The 17,857-nt window shown below is 47.1% G+C and overlaps 1 protein-coding gene across 4 annotated transcripts in view; it reads left to right on the top strand.

The window, feature by feature from the left end:
* The window catches only part of DAAM2 (dishevelled associated activator of morphogenesis 2), a 126,602-nt gene that overhangs the window by 51,083 nt on the left and 57,662 nt on the right, over nucleotides 1-17,857 (top strand). The window contains exon 1 of one of the 4 annotated variants that reach the window (XM_047732871.1): nucleotides 2,931-3,159. The exons of the other annotated variants lie outside the window; for them this stretch is intronic. The gene's annotated coding sequence lies outside the window, so the exon portion shown is untranslated. Of the gene's footprint in view, nucleotides 1-2,930; nucleotides 3,160-17,857 lie in introns of those variants that run through there. 4 annotated transcript variants of the gene reach the window in all.

Genomic DNA, 17,857 nt, shown 5'->3' with positions numbered 1-17,857 from the left:
GGCAATCTGGGGTAAAGCGGGATGAGCTGCTTGCCCTAACAGCTCCCCGACACCCACCCAGAGATTCCGTTTTAGTTGGTTCTGGCTGGGATCCATGGGTTGATATTTTCCAATGGGCCCTGCGATTCTCCTCTACTGTGAGGTGTGAGGAGACACCGGAGGACCTGACCACAGCTCGGGAGAGAAGGGGTGAATTGTGAAGAAGTTTGGGGACAGATGCTGGTGTAAGAGGAGGTAAGAGAACCTAGAGAGAATGAAACTATTTGCATCCCTGGTCCCTCTGGGAGCTTGTTAAAATACAGATTCCTGGGTCCTTGCTGACTCAAACTCGGAGCATGGGGCCCTGGAACCTGTCATTTTACTCAACCCCTGAGGGTGTGCTATCATTGGAGATCTGCTGAGAGTGGGCAAACCAAGAGCTAAATCAAGGGAAAAGGGATGAGAAGCCATGGTGTGCTCCTAGGAGGGAGCTTGTTGGAGGTTTGGGCCTGAGGTCAAGAAGAGGGTGTGAGCAGGTCACCTGCCTCGGATCCCAGCTCCGTGGATTATGTGCTTGACCTTGGGCAAGTTCCTTGACTTCTTGGAGACCCCCATTGCCTCCTGTGTAAAATCAGGATGTGAACATCCACTTCTAAGTGTTTGTTGCGCTGAGATAATGCATATAAAATCCTGGCATGTGGCAGGGCTTAAGACAACAGAGGAAGAGTTTAGGATGATTCCGTAGCTTTGGACCTCAGGACTGTGGTGTCTTTCACTGAAGGAAGCCAGAGTGGCCTGAAGGGACATGAAGTCCATTTGAGAGGAAGTTGGTGGGATTGTGTGAGCACATCCAAATGGAGATGTGGGGAGCTGGACATATGGAGGTGGAGCATGGGGGGAGGTGGATTTGGGAGTGACTATCACCGGATTAGTTGAAATAAGGACATGGAATGTTTGTTTGGAGGGAGAAAGGCCAAGAGAGGACGGAGATCAGAGATATGAACCTTGGCAAAGCCCGGGCGGGTCTGCTGAGTGCCAGGCTCTGTGTGGGTTCCTGATAAACCATGTTGCACTGTCCCCAACCCCAAGAAGTTCACATCCCAGGAACAGTGACCACAGTTCAGGAAGAAATAGCAGGTCTGTCCTATGTTTGATGGTGGGAGAGACGCAGGTTGCCAGGGAGGGGTGTCTAAGTCCCGCCTGTGGGGAAAGGAGTGTGGCTTGCCCTGTGAGTGGCCAGGAACCTGGGGAGGGCCAGAGAGAAGCTGCTCCAGACAGGGAGAAGCAGCTGGTTGAAGTCAGAGGCATGAGAGTGGACTGGACCGTGGGGCCAGGTATCAGCATTTCAGTGTTCTGAAACAGCAGGGGGGAGGGAGAACAGGTTAACGGGCCTCTGGAGAGGTGACAGGACAGACAGAAGAGGTACCCAGAAGTGAAGTTTCAGGGGGGTCATGGACCTCTATGGCTGGGCACTAAGGGGGCAGATGAGGTGTCCTCCTAGGTCAATAAAGCCCCTTTGGTGAAGAGAATCAGGGCAAAGCTTGCAGGGATGTCAAAGTCAAAGAAAGGTGGGTTAGAAATGAGAGAGTCCACACAAAGACATCTCCTGGGGCTTGTAGCCATTGGGAGGGGTGGCTTGGCTTCTGGAGCCTCAAGTCCTGGAGCCTGGGTCCCCATTCCCCTAGAGAAAACATCCCTTTCCTCAAAGCACAGAGAAGAAAAATATCTCTTAAGCCTTTTATACAGGGCATATGCCTTTTGTTTGTAGGATGGAGGGGGGCAGAAAATAGCTACAAACAGAAATGAAAATGTCCTGCTTTTTGTCTGGGAATGCCAAGATGTGATTTAACCATGCAGGTTCATAAAGGAGCATGCCTTTGCTTCCTGCTGAGTGTCACTTGCGATACCTCTTCAGGGTATCTGGCCAAGGTCTGGATGTGTTTGATCTCCTGTGGACTCCAGAAGAGAAGGGACTGAAGTACCTGAGCTTATTGGGTTTGCCACGAGGATTTCCGCCTTGGGAATTAATAACTTTCTCTCCTCTATCTGCCCCACTATGACCCACTGTCATTAGACATCTTTCCATTGGGGAGAGGACCTGCAGCATACATGGCGCTGTGCCAAGAACCATTCCTGTAGGGCTCAGAGCCTAGATAAGGAGGAAAGTTTGCTGATGTAAAAAATTTAAGTTAGCACAAGAAATCCAGTAACATGGGGGTGCCATGACATGGTATATGGTAAGGTGTCCTCTAAACAGAGCAAAGAGTGCTCAGAGTGTGTTTTGGAAAATTTGAGTAGGTTGGGATGATCAGGAAGGCTGCCTAAAGAAGGGAGGATCTGCAGAGGGTTGGAGAGGAGGAAGGGGAAGCAGAGATGGCCACGGGGACAATAGGATGGGGGAAATATCGTGAGCCCAAATGGAGCAGAGTTGGAACTAACATAGTGTCTTATATTTAGTGCTTATCCCATTGCAGAAGGAAATACAATCTCTGTGTATATGTAATGTAATGTCATATTGATATGTCTTATGATAGGGTCAGGAATTCAGGAAATACTGCCATTTATTTAAACCCATCCACACTTATCAAGTTCCTGCTGCGTGTGCTTAAAAAAGCTCCATGGGGGGAATTGGGGATCTGAGCGGAAATGCCCATGCTCTCTGGGAATTTCAACCCTGGGAGCTATGGTGCATTTAAGGAGGAAAAGGACAACATAGTTGGAAACCAGGGGACGTGGTGGAGCGGAAGAGTGAGGTGGGATACAGAGGAGACACGGGGTGAGGAGCTGTCTAGCAGTTACTGAGTTGCCCATCAAGGCCAGGCGGGCAGGAAGCCACTCCAGATTAAAGTAACTTGTCTCTGTTCCGTCCTGACCATTCAGGGGCTGTGGGTAACATTTTTGGAAACACACAGGGAGTGGCTGACTGGGCTGCTCTTCCTGGGAAAGGCTCCCTGAGCTCCCTGCTGGGGAAGATGGGCAGGGCCAGCTGCACGATTTGCGGGGCCCCGTGCAAAATGGAAATGCAAGGCTCCTTGTTCAAACGTTAGCAGAGATTCAGGACAACAACAGGAGAGCCTTCAGGCAAGCAGGGGGCCCTTCTGAGGCTGCCCAGCACACGCGCCCAAGAGGCTGATCCAGAGGAGGGGACAGCCTGGACCCTTCTATGACTCAGTGTGTGTGGTAAGATAATGGGCCGGGTTGCTATCTATGGTTGTGGGACAGGGTTTCTCTGTCCTAGTAGTGCTGTGTCGTCCCCTGAGAGTTGGCATGGGGTGATGGGGAAGGGACGGGGCACCACAGGAGGCTGCCATGGCTGTGGGGGCACCAACTGTTTACACACCCTGCCATCTCTGTGCCATAGGAAGGCCGTGTCTGAGTTTTGGAATGGACCAAACTGAGACTCACATGTTTTATGTACTTTACTAATTTGGGCAAGTTGCTTACCTTCTCTAAGCCTTAATTTCCCTATAAGTAAAAAGGCAAACCATAATATCATCTTTGCAGGATAGTTCAGTAAAAGCAAATGTGGAAGTTTGGGCCCAACCTATTTTTAAATGAATCCTTCTTTCTGTAAATGTTTTAAATATCTATCTTGTAAAAGTGTGGTGCATGGGCTAGTTTGGGGATATATTTCAAATAGCAGAGGCTGAGGGATTATGTATGCCCTATTAAAATATGTACCCAAAGGAAACGCAATTATTATACCTGCTAGACATGCATATACACAGACACACATACACCCACAGACACAGATACACGTAGTCACAGGGACGTGTGTATGCACATACCTGGAGTGGGTTGGAATGAGATGGTGTGTTATAGGAAAGAGCCCCAGTCTGGATGTCATCCCATCTTAGCCTTGAACCTTGGTGTTTCCTCAATCAGAAATCCTGACCTCACTGGGCTTTCTTGAGATGAAATGAGATTATGAATGGGAATGTTGGTCTTGGGTCCCTGGCAGGGGCAAGCATCTTTTGAATGGGTCTCCCCTCCCAGGCCAGACTGAGGCGCACAGTGAACTGAAGGCCAGATACTGCGTTCCCCACAGTGACACTTCCTGAGTGTCAGGCTTAGGTAACTTCTTATAAACTAAGGGGGCTGACTTTGCATGGCATTGCTATTTCCTCTGCATCTGTACTTTGGGAAGCTAACTGGGTCTTCTCTCTGCTGAGGCTTGAACGTCAGTAGAATCCCATGTATTTGTTTCCTGGAGATGAACACACATATATACATAGACCAAAAATACGCGCACACAGAGAGACACACACCACACATATCACACATAACCATCCTGCCCAGCCACCTCTGCATCACAGACTTGAACTCTCTCTTACACTCCCATGCATTGATTTCTTCTCTCCTTTTATTCTTTGGTCAGTTCTGGGCCTTTCCTATACCTACCTGTGTAGTGTACCAGGGTCAGGTATCTTCCTCTTCCCACCCTACTAAATCCACATCCCTCCCCATCCCTTTTCCTGAAAACTCCATGTCATGGCCACTCTTCTCAACCCCCCTCAGCATCTCTAATGCTTTTAACAAACTCCAGGACTGTAACCCAGGCTTCGAGTGTCCATTTCTACCCACCCAGAGGCCCTGGGCTGCTGTGAACTCAGTCTTAGCCCCAGACACTTCCCAATGGAATCAGGTTTGTGCCTGTTTGAGTTTCACTGGGCTTCTAACCCCCTCCTCACTTGACTCCTGGGAGTCCCTCAGCTTCTCCTGCTTTTGTCATTTGAGCTATGAACCTTAGCACCACTGTGAGGAGCCTAGGGCTGGAAGAACAGGAGGGAACAGAATTTGAGGGCCTGTGATGTGCCCGGTGCTGAGCTGGGCACATGATACGTGTCCTTCCATAGGGCGCTCATGGTGGGCTCCATCATCCATGTGTCCACAGGGAACTGAGGCTTTTAGGGACTAAGTAATGTAGCCACAGGCTTAATGAAAGTCTGTACTCTTTACGGTTTACCACTACCCTGTCTCCTAAAAGATGAGACCAGATCAGCTGAGGTTTGGGCCTGGGTTGGGGGATTCCTTGTTCCCGTCCTGCACCTCTCAGGTTTTACCTAGAATCTTTATAGTAGTGTATAATATTAGGAACCTTCTAGAGAGTAACCAACTGTAGTGGCCAGAGCCCTTGGTGGTTTGATGGTGTGAGGCTATAAATGAACCTCTTTTGTTTTTCGTTACTTTATTGAGGTATAATTAACATGCAATAATCTTATTAATTAAAGTACATAATTTGATATATTTTAAGCTATGTACATACCCCTGAATCCCCTACCACAGTCAAGATTGTGTACATGTTCATCATCCCCAAAAGTTTCTTTACGCCCTTTTAAGATCCACCCCCTCCCTGCCTATCTTCCACTGCTTCTGGAGGCAACCACCTATCTGCTTTTATTCACTATGGATGAGTTTACATTTTCTCAAGCTTTGGATAAACAGAATTGTACAATATGAATCCTTTTTTCCTCTGACTTTTTTTTTTAACCTAGCATAATTATTTTGAGCTCTGTCCACATGTTGCATGTATCAATAGTTTGTTCCTTTTAAATTCGGAGTAGTAGTCTATTATATGGATAACTGTATAATTTGTTTATGGATTCCCCTGTTGATGGGCATTTGGGTGCCCCCTGTGTGGAGCTATTACAGATAAAGCTGCTAAGCACATTCAAGAATAAGACTTTATATGGGCATATGTTTTCATTTCTCTTGGGTAAATACCTAGGATTGGAACAACCAGATCATATGGAGGTGTCTGTTTAATTTTTTAAGAAGTGGCCAAACCATTCTCCACAATAGCTATGCCATTTTACGTTCCCACCAGCAGGTGCAAGAGAGTACCAGTTCTTCTAATCCTCATTGGTCTGTAGGGTGTAGATCTGATTTCAAGGTTTGGTTGGTATGGAATTTGTGAGTCCCACCCAATGGCCAAATCTAATGATTAAAGCAGATGGCTTTCAATTTAGACTGGGGACTCTGAGGGATGCTGGCCCAAGGGATGCAGAATCAGGTGCTCCTGGAGACATTAGTCAAAAACCTTTTGCAGGATGCTGAGAAGGGGAGGCACGTGGGGTCAACACTGGTCCCAGCATGAGACTACATGGGATTGGATCAGGTCTGGAATGTGGTGTTTGGAAATGAAACACACATCCCTGAGGCATTTTGGAAAAGTGATGGCAAGAATCATTAGTGGGATAGGGCATTAGGGGTGGAAGAGAAGAGCAGTGGAAGGAGGCCTTGAGCTTGGGAGACCTAGCTCTGTGAGGGGAGAAGCAGTGCATGTTTCATTAGTTGCCTCTGCTCCCCCAACACCAAGAGCAGTGCCAGGCATGGAGGGAGTGCTGACAGCAGTGGTGGTTGCAGGAATGAGCAAATGGGTGAATGAGGAACTCGTCAGAGCTCAGGGGATAGGATCCGGTTGAACGGCATTATTTAGTACTTTATGTAGCTTGTGGCACAGAGCCTAGTGTTGGGGTGGAAGAAGCTCTGAAGAGCATGGAGTTTGCCCTTCTCATTTACTGACAAGGTTCAAAGAAGTTATGCTCTCTTGTCCCAGGTAGCCTGCAAGGGCAGAGACCAGATTCAATCCTAAGCCTCCTCTTTTGTAGTCTAGGGTTTATCTTCTTTTAAAAAGAACATCATTTTTTTTTTCTGATGAAAAGGATAAATTCGCATTATAGGAAATTTGGAAAAATCTGGAAAAATAAGACAAATTACCCCAAACTCCAGCAACCCAAGTATAATCACTTTAGGCAGCCATGTGCACGTGTGCACGTTGTGCGTGTGTGTGCGCGCACGATTTGATGTCTCTATGTCCATCTATCTAAACTATCCCTTATGGTTTAGTAGTTTGGGTGTTTGGGTGTTTTCAGTCTTTTTGGTGTTTTCAGTTTGGGTGTTTGGGTGTTTTCAGTCTTTTCTTATGTTATGAATCCTGGGGTGGACATCTGGTCCTAATCTTGGATAGCACCCTGATTATTCCCAGCACTTATTCTCCTATAGGATGTCCCCACTAAACCGTTAGGATGAGCAGAGTGCTCTGAGAGGAATAGAACACCTGTTGGGATGGAGTTCCACCAACATTCCTCACACTCAAACATTTGTACTTTGATCCTAACCATGTCTATACTTTAGTATGTTGGTTTGCTTAATTCTCTCCCTTCCCCACCAAACTGAGCTCCCGTTCACCATGGCATTTTTCCAGCCCTTTCCATAGGGCATTTTTTCATACCCTTTCCATGGTATTTAGGTGTGCAATGAATATTTATTAGAATGAATGAAGGAACAGATGGAATTGTATAAACAAGAGTGAAGGGCAGCGAGGGGTCACCTGGGTCTACATTTTCAATCACATTTACCTTCTAGGGGTCAACCCCATTCCTAGTCTCTCCTCCCCCAGTTCCTCCAGTCCCCCTCCCCCTGCCTCCTACCCTGGAGAGAGGGAATGTGCTTGTGGTCCAGGATTTATGTCCAGTGGAGCCCTGAGGCCACACGCAGGGCCTTTTCTGGTGTAAATGCAGGACTGTGGGAAGGCCTAGCAGGATGACAAGGTGGGGGGCACTATGTCTGAGGAAGACTCAGCCCAGGGTCCAGAGTGTGACCATGTACATAGTCCAGCTGAGGGTCCCAGGGCTGACTGGCCCTGGTAACTCCTCAGGTCTCTGCCTTCATGAGGGAGAGAATGCTTTTGTGCTGGGACCCCAGGAGAAGAGGACCAGGAGGAGTGGCCAGGCGGAAGCTGGGCTGCCTCCAATAATGTGGGTTCTCAGCATGTTTGGGTGTTCTGATGTAGGAGTTCGGGGATGAGGCTGTGGGCTATTTTCCCTTGCACCCTATCAGTAAGGACAGCACCATCTGTGTGAACCAGAGGAGGGGCTTGGCTTCTGGGAAGCGGAGGCGGGGTGGGGGGTGGGAGGGAGCAGGGTTGTGGGGGAGGAGCAACCCATGTCACGTGTAGGGTGGTTTCCCTTTGGCCAGGAGCCCCAGACCTCTGGCTCTAATGGGTAGCAGAGACTTGGTGTGGAAATTCCTTCTTCTCTTTTACTTCACAGCTGTTGCCCAACGAGCTCCCCACCACTCCCACTCAATCTCAGCCCAAGTCCTTGTTTTCTATGCCCAGTCCATGTCTTGCCAAAGCACCCACATCAGCTCACACACGTGTTAGTGTGCACACCCCTCCGTGACATCTCTAGCATCCATCCCCTCCCCTCCATTCTCGACAGTTTGGGGCTTCATTAACTCTTACTCACGCAGAGATGCTGTCTAGATCTTCCCTCTGACGTCCCTTTTTCCTGTAATGCCCTCCATCAGGGCCACCAGAAATTGCCTGTCCAAATTCCAGCTCTGATCTGAATCCCAACTCAAGTTCTGGCTCCTATCAGCCAGCCACCCATCGTTCAGTGACTTCCCCTTCCTTAACCTGGCATTCAAGGCCTTCCTTTATCTGGCCCCAATCTTGTTTTCCACCGCCCCTCTTTAAGTCCTGCATTTCAGCCTGAGAAAATAATAGTGAACCTTCAAACAACATACGTGTGGGCTGTGTAGGTCCACTTCAATGTGGCTTTTTCAGTAAACATTTTGGAAGATTTTTTGGACATTTGCAGCCATTTGAAAAAAAAAAACATATGTAGATGAACTACATAGCCTGGAAATCTCAAGAAAAAAAATTAAAAAGTTCGGTAGGTCATGAATGTGTAAAAGTTTTGTAGATGCTACTCTATTCTCTGATATGCTACCAAAAAATAGAAACAAATCTATCACAAATAGTTAAAAATTTATCAAAGCTTGCACAAACACAGACCATTCACGGCGCCATCACAGTTGAGAGAAATGTAAACAAAGGTAAAGATGCTGTATTAAATCATAACTGCATAAAATTAACTGGAGTACGTGCTGTCCTGTAACCATTTCAAAGCTACCTCCTGTTATTCTTGCTGCGAGCTCAACTGCTATCCCCGCTGAAAACACTGTGTGACACTAATCCTTTCTGCAGGAACAAGGTGTCTCTTCAGTAAATGGCGAATAGCAGTAAGCAGTGATCTCTCATGGTTCTTGCAATGAGGAATGACGTTTGGGGCAGTTCTATGTGGAGTTTCTACTGGGGTGGGGGAGGAGTCTGTGTCCCTAAAGCCCATGGTACAAAGGTCAGTGGTATTTCCCTTCACCTCATGCTCAGCTTGGGGTTTTTCTTGACACCAAGTCCTCCCTCTGGCACACCTTTTGTTGTGAATGATTTCTTGGACCATCCCCATGAGATGCACCCACATCTTTCCTTCCTCTGACTCTCAGCTTCAATGCCACGTCCATGGGTGGATGTTGCAGAGGACCCCAGCCAGAAGTCCCTTTCCCCGCCGTACTCTGCTGTCCCAGGCCTGCACCTCCTCCCCTCCCTGGTATCCTGGGTGCTTAGGCCTGGGGTCTGCTTATGCCCATGCCTCCCCAGAAAGTCTGTAGACCAAGTGGGGCTAGAATTTGATGTTGGGTTTATCCAAAGCACCCAGAACATTGCTTTGTACATGACGGTCACTCAGGGCATAGATGGAAGAACGAATGAACGCATGCTTGACTGGGACATAGGAGAGCAATTATGTCCTTGTTCTCTACCCTGGTGAGACAAAGAGATCTATGTTCTCTTTATCATTTCTCAAAATGAGAAAACGGGTTGGGAAAATCCACAACTGCCACACAGCACCCTCAAGTCAGAGAAATGTCACATTGGGGAATTTTCAGTTTTGCTTACCCAGAAAGACCCCTCTTTTTCTTCATCCCTCTTTCCCCTGGCTCTGTATCTCCCACCCCTCAACCTGCATGGAGGGGACCCTGGGGCTGAGAGAGTTTACTTTTGCTTTCTTTGCCTTTCCCAGAGCAGAGGGGGAAACCATAATTTAGGCGGCTGCTAAAAATAGCTCCCCCAGTCCTGGAAAGAGAACTTGCTTATTTTTGAAATTGCTCCCTGCCCCCTCCCCAGCCCTGCCGGAGGCTTGCACTACAAGCCAGATGCTTCTGAGCACTGTCCTGAGGCTGGCAGGGGAGTCACAGTCTGGGGCCCCATCAACCAGGGGGTCCAAGCCCTGTCTGAGAGATGGACCAGCAGAAAAGTGGGAGAGATGAGGGGTATTCGTGCTCTCCATGTCCTGTCCTCATCAGTTGGGTCTCCCTCCCAGCGGCCTCTTGGGGAGCACTGTGTGGGGACAGCCCACCAGCTGTGTGACGTAGCCACCAGATGTGGGACAGGTCGCCAGGGCTGGAGACCTGGATCAAGTCCGAGGCTCACACAGCACATCTTTCCAAGCCTCAGATTTCCTCTTCTATACAAGCTGGAGTGATGGTCATATTTACCTTGCCAGGGTGTGTTGAAAGTCTGAGGTAAACCTTGACCATAGTAGGGCTCAGTGGATGATGACCATAACTCCGTTATGATTAGAATCACTGAATTTAGAGCATGGCCCTCTGTTTTAACAGGCAAGGCAATAGGACACGCGATAAACCAGTATGAATTGCTAAGTTGAACCACATGAAATTGATGATTTTGTAGATTAAGCATAATTGAATACCGTCACTTACATATGATTCAAGCTAATAACACAGAAATCAGCAAATTTTCTGTAAAGGGGCAGGTACTGTAGACAATATTTACATGAAAGGGTGTGGCTGCATTTCAGAAAAACCATATTTACAAAAATGGGTTGAATTTAGCCTCTATAATATTTGCCAACCCCCATCAGACTATGTCAGTTTCATTCTTATGTAGAATGAACTTTCTGTGATTCATACAGTCAGTGTCCAGGAATCTTCCCAATTATAACTATAGCTTAGCTGTAGAGTTCATGATGGTGTTTATTATTACCAGACCCTGTTCCAAACACTTTACAAAGAGTAACTAATTTATTCTCACGACAACCCTATGAAGTAGGGGCTGTTATTATTGCCCCATTTTATGGATGAGGAAAGTGAGGCGCAGAAAGGCTGAGTAACTTGTTTGAGGTCCCATAGTTAGAGTGGATAGCAGTTGAACAAAACCCAGCTGAGTTTGTATGGTCAAGTTTGACATCTGCAAAATTCAGGTTGCTTCAGTTTGGAAGTGGGGGTTATCAAGCCTGTTTGCTGCTCACAAAGCATGGTCTTCAGGTCCTTGAAGGGGCAGCAGGCATGGTAGAAGTGGGCAGTGAGGAGATGGGTGGGCAGAGGACCTGGGATGGAAAAGCACAGACTCTTCTTTGGGAAGCTAAGCCCTGGGTCATGGCCCTGTGTCTGGAGCTGTTTCCTAGGTGACCTCCAGTGACACATGGAGGGTCAATATATAGGGAGGAATCTCTGGCCTGTGGAACAGGAAATTGTTTACATTCCTTATGTTCCATGCAGTATCTCTGGAGAATTCTGGGCCCCATTCCCAGACCTGGGCCCCAGGGGACCTGGTAGGAAGAAGGGGGCAAAGAGCAGGCTCCCCAGGATGCTTGAGTTCTGGTTTCAAGCCAAGGTACTTGTATACCTTGTTGATCCCCTTTGCCTATTAACTTAGCCACCGATGAGCAGACCACTGGTCAGGACTCTGGCCTTGTGCACACCAGGCTTTTTCTCTTTATGCCATTCCCCTTGCCCAGAAAGGATTTCTTACCTCTGTACCTTTCCTTAGTCCTCTCACCTCTTTCAAGACTGGCTTGGTGCCACCTCCTGGAAATCTTTTCTGACCTCCTCTCCACACCCCAGGCTATACCAGGTCCCCCTTCCTAGTGCTGCCAAAGCCCCTATCTCCTTAACCCTTCTGGCTTCCCTACCAAAAGGGGACCCCTCAAGGGAGGGGACCGTACCTTATTTGCTCTTGTGTCCTCACCACCAAGGTGAACCCCCCGTGTCCAGCATAGCCTTCACAGGCTAGAAGCTGGTTCAAAGCATCCTGTTTGAAGCAACATCACCATCCACAAAAGCTTGTCCCTTCCCCTAAAAGATGTGGCCCTTGGACGAGTTGCCTGGGCTTTGGGAGTCTTAATGTCATCACCAGGAAGGGACAGTGATGTGATTTGAGGGTTGGGGGAAATAAATGAGGTAAAGCAGAAAGTTGCCAGCACAGTGACTGGCTCCTAGCAGGCACTTTGGAAGTGGCTATACGTATCCTTGCCTCCATGACCCCCATGCATGGGGTAGGGGAAGATAAGAGAAGAAGGCCGTTTGAATACCCCAAAGCCACAGCATTGGCCCCAAGTGCTAAAGTCAGGGTTCATGCATCAGCTTTGCTTCTGCAACAAGAGAACTGAGCCTGGAGTCAGAACATTTAGTTGTGAATTCCAGCTCTGCCTCTTAGCAGCAATGGGCACCATGGACAAGCCGTGTGACTGCTGGTAATACCATTATAAACCTCAATATTATTATCTGTTGGGGGGAGAGTAATAATGACCTCACAAAGTCCTTGTGAGGCTGACATGAGATTGCAGACCTGGGAAAACACTTGGTCCAGCTCTGAGGGAATGCTCAATCATGAATTATTGAGTCTGGATCTATAGAATGCTTGAGAAAGCTCTGAGCAAGGCTCAGCTTAGGGTGTTTCTTGGACACATGCCATATGACTTAGTGGTTTGTAGCTTTAAAGTCATGCCGTCATGGGCTTGAGTCCTAGCTATGCTACTAATTGGCTGTGTGTCCTTAGGCAAGTTACTCAACCTTTCTGAACCATGGTTTGTCTTTTAAGGACTTTTTTAAGATGATGCCACATATCTCAGAGAGTTGTCATGGGGATGAAATGCAGATAGATCCCAGAATCTGGTCTACACCAAGTCTCAAGTATTAATATTATTCTGCTTTTACTTATGACTTAGGAGCAAGCATTGATGATATAGGGCTTTTGAAGTCCTAGTTAGTGTAAAAACTGGTATATAGAGGGCCACAGTTTGGGGGTAAAGGTTAGATTTTTTATCTTTGCAAGCCAAATGGGAGTATTGCACTCAAGTGATAGGAAGTACTTCCTGGCTTGGGGTGGAATGTGGGAGGCGTGCTCTGTGCACATGAGGAGAGCCCCTGGGGAAATCTTTGGGACTGGAAAGGAGCCAAGCAGTATAGCTGACCAGGCCCCGCCATCACACAGGGAGGAACCCAGGTCCCAGAGAGCCTAAAACCTTGTCCCTCTGACCCACGTCTGGATAGTGCGAGAGCTAGAACTAGCCTCTGTCTCCTGAGTTAGGTATGTTTTCTCCATGATGTAAAAGGATGTGAGTAAGAGGTAAAATCTGGCAGGAACCAGAGGAGCCTTGAAGGGGACCTTACAGTCCTCACAGGAAGGCTATTTCCTCATTGATGATTGGCTGTTTTAGGCCAGTTAGTCTGTGTTTAGGTACCCACAGGCCTGGGAAGACCTTGCTCCCCCAGTGAGAAGAAGAAGGGACAAGGAGACAGGATGTGGAGTGCACAGAGGTGTTGGTATTCAGTGAATTTTCACGGAGAGAAAGGTGGGTGGTGGTAGGGATGGGTTGAATCCCTCTTTTGGGGTTTAAGTCCACTGGATTTTGTTCTATTGTTGCTCTCATTTTTCCATATTGCTCCTCAACTTATCTTCAAGGTGGACGCCTCCATTGCTTCTCTTTATGAAGTGATCTTGCAGAAAGGAACACTCTGGCCCCCTTCACTTTTCTGCTCCCTGCCCAGTGTCAGGGATGAGGCTTTCCCCTTCTAACCAGAGCTAGCTTAGAGCCCAAGGAAAATCCAAGCCCCTCAGGTCCAGACTCCCCAGTGGCCTAAGGCAAAGCTGGGTGGCTTCTTTAATCAGGCTGGGCAGATCCCTACAATGCCAGGCCTTGGTGGTCCCTGCTGTGCCTAGAGAGGGCTTGTGGTTACAGGCTGTGTCTGGGCAGGGCAAGCATTGGCAGTAATGATAACAAAGTCATAGCAGCAGTGCTGGGCTCCTTCAGAGAGTGTTCTATGTGCTCCAGACATCTTATCTACATTGTTGGACTGACTCTTCACCGAAACCCACCGAGGAAGGTGCTGTGATTATCCTGGTGTCATAGAACTTAAGGCTCTGAGAGGTTAAGACTTTATGAAATGTGCTTCAGGTCACCCAACTGGGAAGGCAAAGCCAGAAGTCAAATCCCAGTCATCTGACTTGGAAGATTGCTAGGGTGAAGGAGGCCTTAGAGCAGGATGGATGAGAAATGGGGCAACGGGAGGTGGAAGCTGTCCTCCTCACAGTGGAGAAGAGGAAGACCTCAGAATCTCTGTAACCCTCTTCTGGCCCTGACAACAACATCCTCAGGACTGGAGATATTTCTAAACAAAGCTGCCAATATTTGTCTTCTCTGATGGAAAAGGAGTAGTAGGTGGGCTGTGGCAAGATGGGGAAAGGGGCTGCTGACGTGAGAAGATGAGCACTAGACCGCAGCCTGAACACTGGGGTCTTGGGTTTTAAACCCAGCTCTGTCACTAGCTGTGTGACCTCAGAGAAGACTTTTCCCCTTTCGATCTCAGTTTTCGGATCTATGCTCTAAAGCTACATGCGTTGCAGTGGAGAGCCCATGGTTTTAGTCTTGGATGTTCAAGTGGGGCCTCAACAGTCTTAAGAAAGGGTTATTGGGAGTAGGGCATCCTGGGGAACATCAGCATAGTGGGGAGCTGTTAAACAGGCTGCCTCTTTAAAGGGCAAATACGCAGCACTCCCCCTGGTGCTCAGGCCCTTCTCTGTGGGGACAATGCATCCTGTTTGGAAGGTCAGTATCTCCATCTCCCGTCCTCTTTTTATTTTTTTCTTAATTTTAATTTTTTTAAATTTCTTTTCAGCGTAACAGTATTCATTGTTTTTGTACCACACCCAGTGCTCCATGCAATACGTGCCCTCCCCAATACCCACCACCTGGTTCCCCCAACCTCCCACCCCCTGCCCCTTCAAGACCCTCAGGTTGTTTTTCAGAGTTCATAGTCTCTCATGGTTCACCTCCCCTTCCAATTTCCCTCAACTCCCTTCTCCTCTCCATCTTCCCATGTCCTCCATGTTATTTGTTATGCTCCACAAATAAGTGAAACCATATGATAATTGACTCTCTCTGCTTGACTTATTTCACTCAGCATAATCTCTTCCAGTCCCATCCATGTTGCTACAGAAGTTGGGTATTCATCCTTTCATCTCCTGTCCTCTTGAGGCCATACCACCTCACTCCCTGTACTTGGGGAAAATGTTAAGAAGTATATAATGACAAATATAGCATAGCCTGACCAATCAGAGCAGTCATGGCTGTAAACAGCTGGTGTGAGACTGTAGCAGGGTGTGCCAACTGTATGCCCATCCTGCCCCCAACTCCTGATTGTTCCTAGGAAAGTCTGGCTGAAGAGCTGAAGAGCAAAGACAGACAAGGAGGGAGACGAGGGAGCAAAAAGTTGAGGAGGTGAAGGCAGGGAGCAAGTTCACAGGTCTTCCCAGACATCAGCTCGTCCCTCCCTTGAACCCTATCATCCTGTCAGCTCAGCCTCACTGTGGCCTCTGGGAGTGTCCTTCTCATGCTTTGTCCCCTGAAAAAACAGCCTCTCTACCAGCTGCAGCTGCATATTGGAGGCTGATGAAACAAAGGGGACTTGGTCTGTACTCTGCAGCATTATCCCAAACTTGACAATGGGCAGGGGACCCGCAGGGTGGTTAACCCCAATCTGGTTGCAGAATTGGTGCTTTATTAAGCCTGGTAGTCAGAGACCAGGGCTGTGCCTCACCCACTCTTGGCTACTGGCTATCAAGTCCCATAGAAAACCCCAAAAGTCTCTTTTCCTCTTTCATTTTCCTCAGATGCCAGCCTATTTTGGTCTTTGCCACCATGTACCAGGATTGCTGAGTAAGCCCACTGGCTTCTTCCCTTATCCCCAGCCTCAGGACTATTGCCTTATCTCTTTGTAAAGGTTCCTGATTGCTTATCAACTGCTAGGAGTCCGAGATTTCAGTTAATATTTCTTGACTGATTAAGGAAGGCCTGTCTTTTCCATGAGCACAGGCCATTTCCCAATTGAGCAAGAAATACTTACTTAGCATCACTAAATGCAAGGCATTTTATTAGCTGTAGAAATGGGAGGGGTATTAAAGAAGCAGGAAGCATGGCCCCACCCTCAAGAAGTCTTCACTATGCCTGTGGAGAACCAATATATAAACATAAAAAAGATAACCAATAATATGAGACCACTTCAGTGTGTTAATTGAGGCTCTTCTGGGTCTATTAAAAAGCTTGTCACAAAGGTTATAAAGAAAGATAAAATGGAGCTAGTAAAAAACCTCTAGAATGACAATTAAAATGTGTGATGACTTAGAGGCCTGATCAGATTAGACCGTTACTAGCTGGATTGTTAGGGTTTAGAAATAAAGCAAGGTTCACCAGAAGTTACCTTGAGTTCACTAGGAACAAGTTATGACAGTTATCTTTTTCTGATAAGGTTCTAGAGCTCCATTCTGAGGTATACCTTACATTTGGCATTTCTCAAATTCCACAAGGCTTCAGGAAAGATCTTGTATGCTGTCTTTATAGCAAAGAGGGCAAGATAAGAGTGTGGGTTCATGGATTCCAAGCTGGTTGAAGGACTGTTCCCTGAGAGTGTTGATGACTAGTCTGTTGGCATTCCCAGATGACATAGCTATGTCATCTGGCTCTGTCTGTATCTTTGTTGTGGTCAACATTTTTAGCAATGGTATGGGTAAAGACCATGAGTATATTCTGAACATTTCTGTTAATGACCAAATCTAGGAGAAATAGCTTAGAGTCAAGACTCGAAAATACCCCTTGTTGGTATGCGTACCAAAGCATTGAAAGAAGAAACATAAAGAGATATTTGCACACCCATGATCATAGTAGCATCATTCATAATAACCAAAAGGAGGAAGCAACCCAAGTGTCAATTGATGGTGAATGGATAAACAAAATGTATATAAATACAGATGAATAGTATTCAGCCTTAAAAAAGGAGGAAATTCTGATACATGCTATAACGTGTACGAACCTTAAAGACATGATTTTAAGTGAAATAAGCCAGTCACCAAAGGACAAATGCTGGATGACTCTACTTCTATGATTCTACTCATACTGCTACTTAGAGTAGTCAAATTCATAGAGATAGCAAATAAAGTGGTAGTTGCCAGGGGCTCAGGGGAGAGGGAAATGAGAAATTAGTGCTTAATGAGTACAGAGTTTCTATTTTGCAAGATGAAAAAATTATGGAGATAGATGGTAGGGATGGTTGCACAGCAATGTGAATACACATAAAACCACCGAACTGTACACATAAAGATGGTTAAAATGATCAACTTGGTGTTATGTGCATTTTATAATTAAAAAAAAAAACCCTAACCCCAGGCCTGTGATAATAATAGGGAAAAAGGTAGAATCTTTTTTATGTTTAAAAACAACAACAACAACAACAGCCAAACTAAGATATACAAATACGGAACGAGGAGAGCGTGTTGTGGGTAAGCTCTCCTGAACTCACTCGGGTTATCTGAAAGCATGTTTGGGAACCAGTAATGGTCAAGGGTAGTTTTAACACTTTGGGGAAGCCTATGTTCAGGTAGTTGGGCTTATCCATCTAGAAGCTATGTGGCATCAATGACCAGGGCTGGCCAGTATTCCTTCCCAAGCTGGGGCAGCATTGAACAAATCTTTCCCAGTGGCCAGCTAAAAACTTAACCCTTTCTGCTACAATGACCACTCAATTGTTGGGTGTTCATGAGTTTTGGTCTCTGGCCAAAGTGGTATCCTCTGTTCTTGGTTGGTATAGAAAACGAATCTGACCAGATCTCCTTCAGTATTGGCTCAACACTGTTCCAATGATCAGCCCCATTTCCTTACTCAAGGTTCACTCTGATGACTCCCCCAGGTTACCTCTCCCTCTAGATGGATGGGTGGTGAACCCATGTCCTATTAATATT

This window comes from Lutra lutra, chromosome 6, assembly GCF_902655055.1.
Source record: "Lutra lutra chromosome 6, mLutLut1.2, whole genome shotgun sequence".
Classification (NCBI taxonomy): Eukaryota; Metazoa; Chordata; class Mammalia; order Carnivora; family Mustelidae; genus Lutra; species Lutra lutra.
This window is presented reverse-complemented; position numbering and strand designations above follow the sequence as displayed.